The sequence below is a fragment of the Gossypium arboreum genome, chromosome 13, assembly GCF_025698485.1.
Source record: "Gossypium arboreum isolate Shixiya-1 chromosome 13, ASM2569848v2, whole genome shotgun sequence".
Classification (NCBI taxonomy): domain Eukaryota; kingdom Viridiplantae; phylum Streptophyta; class Magnoliopsida; order Malvales; family Malvaceae; genus Gossypium; species Gossypium arboreum.
Window position 1 is genome coordinate 25,005,013 of NC_069082.1, and position 3,440 is coordinate 25,008,452.

Below are 3,440 nucleotides of genomic sequence, written 5' to 3' on the forward strand. Positions count from 1 at the left end.
AAGGGAAGAAGTTACTTGGGAATCAGAAGAGACTATGCGTCAACAATACCCTCAACTATTTGGATCAGGTAAATTTTGAGGCCGAAATTTTTTTAAGGGGGGTAGAGTTGTAACGCCCCAATTTTCGGGAATTCTGTGAATGTTGGCATAGGTTTAATTATGTTAGTGGGCCTCTAGAAGGCCCAAGCTTAAGATAGAACCCGACAATTTTAGTTAATTTTTGTTCCATAAGAAAAAGGGGGTGAAATTATGAAATAGGACCTATGTGAACATGTTTGAAAATGCTATAGGCTAAACTGAAGTGGCTAAATAAATAGGAGTGCAAAATAGGAGGATTTGCATGACAAACCCCCCGTTTTTCATGAAGTGGCCGGCCATCATGTTGTTGTAGACAAAATGTGCACTTGATATCCATAATTTATGGTACAAATTGATACAAATTGATAATGGGTTAGGTAAATGTTTCATGATAATGGGTTAGGTAAATGTTCCATGATAATGGGTTAGGTAAATGTTCCATGATGGGAATTTCATGTCTTTTGTATTAAAGAATTAAATGGATGAAATATGAAATTTTATTAAAAAAAAGGGGTGAAAAGAACAAAGTTTTGTCCATCTTTGTTCATCATAGCCTAAAGTTAGAGAAGAGAAAGGAGATGAGAAAGATCTTGAATGTTCGGTCACTTGGGGAAGAAAATTGAAGGTAAGTTCATGGTAGTTTGCTTCTATCTTGATGTTCATGAGTTCTTCTTGATTCTACCTTAACTCTTGAAGCATATTTTAGTTTTTGGTTGTGTTGTAAGCATTTGGTCATGAATTAAAATGAAGGAAATGGTTGTTGTTTCATGTTCTTTTGATGAAAAATGGAAGATATGTGAAGTTGAGGCAAACAAATGAGCATGCATGTGCTTAGATGCTAAGGGGAAAAATCGGCTAATATGTTGTGCTTTAAAATGATGAAATGGAGATTATACTTAAGTAAAATCATAGATATGTGATGATTGATTGGTGATATATATGTTTAAAAAAAACATGCATGCAAGTTATGTGTGAAAGAGTGATTTGGTAATAAATCTGCTTGGGACAGCAGCAGTAACGTGAATTTGGAAAATCACCATAAATTGTGAGAGATGAGTTAGAAGCTGAATAAATTATGTAATTAAAGCTTAATGAGTCTATTTTCAAATGAAATAAACGAGAACATATTTTGAATTCTGTACAATGAGAAATTTGATTCGTAATGAAGAGTGGTCAGATTAGTCAAACAGTGAAACATGGGAAACTTTAAGAAAAATCTGGTATTGATTGGCTAAACCAAAAATTCTGAACATTTTATGGATAGAAGATATATGAGTCTATTTTCAGGTAAAATTAACGGCACTTGATTTGGAGTTTCGTAGCTCCAGTTATAAATGATTTAGTGACTGTTGTTCAGGAAGACAGCTTGCAGTGAGATTATGATTATATGGTACACATTGACAAAAATTTGTTAATGAGTTACTTATTGATTTCTTATAAGCTTACTATGATCTGTAGGTGTGGTTGACTGAATATTGTAAGAGGTTAATACATAGTTCGTATTTGAATAGTTAGATTAATGTGTTAGTAATCCAATTGTAGGCAGTTCGTGTGTGGATCTCGTCAGCATATCATCGCAAACAGGTGTGTAACTAACACCCTCTTTCTTAGTCTGGATCGGCAAAAGTCAAAAAGCTGAAATGCCGAAAACTAGTATTTTGTAGATTTGCGAGTGTGCGAATGCTCGTGAGGTAAATCGATTAATGTTTTTGGTAAGCTGCAAAATTTGGACTGCAAAGTGCATGATTTCTATGCCCTCGATATTTTTGGGCTTAATGGGCCAAAATTGGAATGATGGGCCAACGGCCCAATTCGGTAAGAACCCTCGGCACGTGATTCTGTTAGTACGTGAAAAGTAGGAATATGCATGAAAAACCTAAAATAGATAAATTGCTGAAATACCTTTAAAAGTGGAAAATTTACAGTTTTACTCCTAGTAGATAAATTATCGAAATACCCCTAGGGTTAAATTGACCTAAATGCATGTTTGACTGTTGTTATTTACTGCATGCCATGTTGTTATTATCGATGCATGGGATTGGGATATTGATGAGGAAGTACTGAAAGTGGCTTGTCCACGCATCTTGGAAGCTTTGCCTCAATTCATCGTTAATCGAGAAGCAAGGCGCAAGCTGTGGAGTGTTAATGGGTGGGTTGAGCTATTCCCCACATGGAGTGTAGGGGTGGTACGGGTGGAGTGTAGTGGTTGGTGGGTTGAGTAGTCTCCCCAAATGGGCTTGCATATGCTATTGATGTTGCATGTATTCTGAAATGGGCCTATGGGCCATACTGTTATCTGAATAAGGGGCTAAGGCCCAGTTTATTGTAATTGAAAAGGGCTCGTCCAAGACCCATCATTACTGAATGGGCTTAGGCCCAATAGGCTTTAGTTGACTTGGGCTTTGAATGGGTTTTCCTTACACACTGAGTTTCCCCAAACTCACCCCTTTTATTTTCATCCACGCAGGAAATCCCCAACCATAGTGGGCTTGGAGCTGTGAGGGAATTCGGAGTGGCCACCCGTTCTGAAAGTCTGGTTTTCTTCTGGTGAACTGGACATCCTATTATTTACGTTGAGGTTTGGGTTTTTAAATGTAATAAGGCTGCTTAATTATTTTTGATGGTTTTAATATGTATTACTAAGATAGGTATTACTTATTTTAACTATTGAAATTGGATAGCTTTAGGGCGCATTTTCAAAAAAAAAACAACAATTGATTTTAAAATAACACGACAACAAGCAAAGCTTCCGCAATGAAAGTATTTTCCAAAATTAATCACTTTTCCTAAAAATAACTTAATCAAATCGGTTTCCTAGAAATATACATGACGTTAAGGTGTGGCAATGGCGGTGTGCATGTCTAGGATTGGATTCGAAGGGAGCTTGGTACTTAAGTAGTCCGATAGACTCACCTCCTCTTTTCGGTTTCCTACGGTGCATGACTTCCATTCACTTTAACCTATAATGAAATTATCTTTAAAACACTAAGTAGGTTTTTCTGGATCAACAATATAAAATGTTTTGAACGCTTCGATATGGCATGTCGGATCCAGCCATAACGTCTGGGCCGGGTTTGGGGTGTTACATCTCAATTTCTCTTAACGTAGTTTTTCTATATTTTCCATTTGTTAAAATATCCGTGCATATAGGTTAAGCATTTTAGTTTGACATTTTTTTTTCTTGCTTTTGGGAATCACAAGAAGGAAGGGAGTTCAAGGAGCACAACCGGGTCTGGTTCTTGACTAGATGTAGAGGGTAAGAATTGTGGTTGATGTGGTAAGGGGCTTTGAATATTTGCACGAGAGGGTTCAACCTTTGATTATCCACAAAGATATCAGATCTAGCAATGTCCTTTTTGAAG

General features: G+C 36.7%; 1 long non-coding RNA gene across 1 annotated transcript; it reads left to right on the forward strand.

The window, feature by feature from the left end:
* Window positions 1–577: 577 nt before the first annotated feature.
* LOC128286438 (uncharacterized) lies at window positions 578–2,736 on the forward strand. Its single transcript, XR_008276996.1, has 3 exons — window positions 578–703; window positions 1,621–1,662; window positions 2,546–2,736. It is a non-coding gene; the product is annotated as an uncharacterized LOC128286438 (long non-coding RNA).
* The last annotated feature ends 704 nt before the right edge of the window (window positions 2,737–3,440 follow it).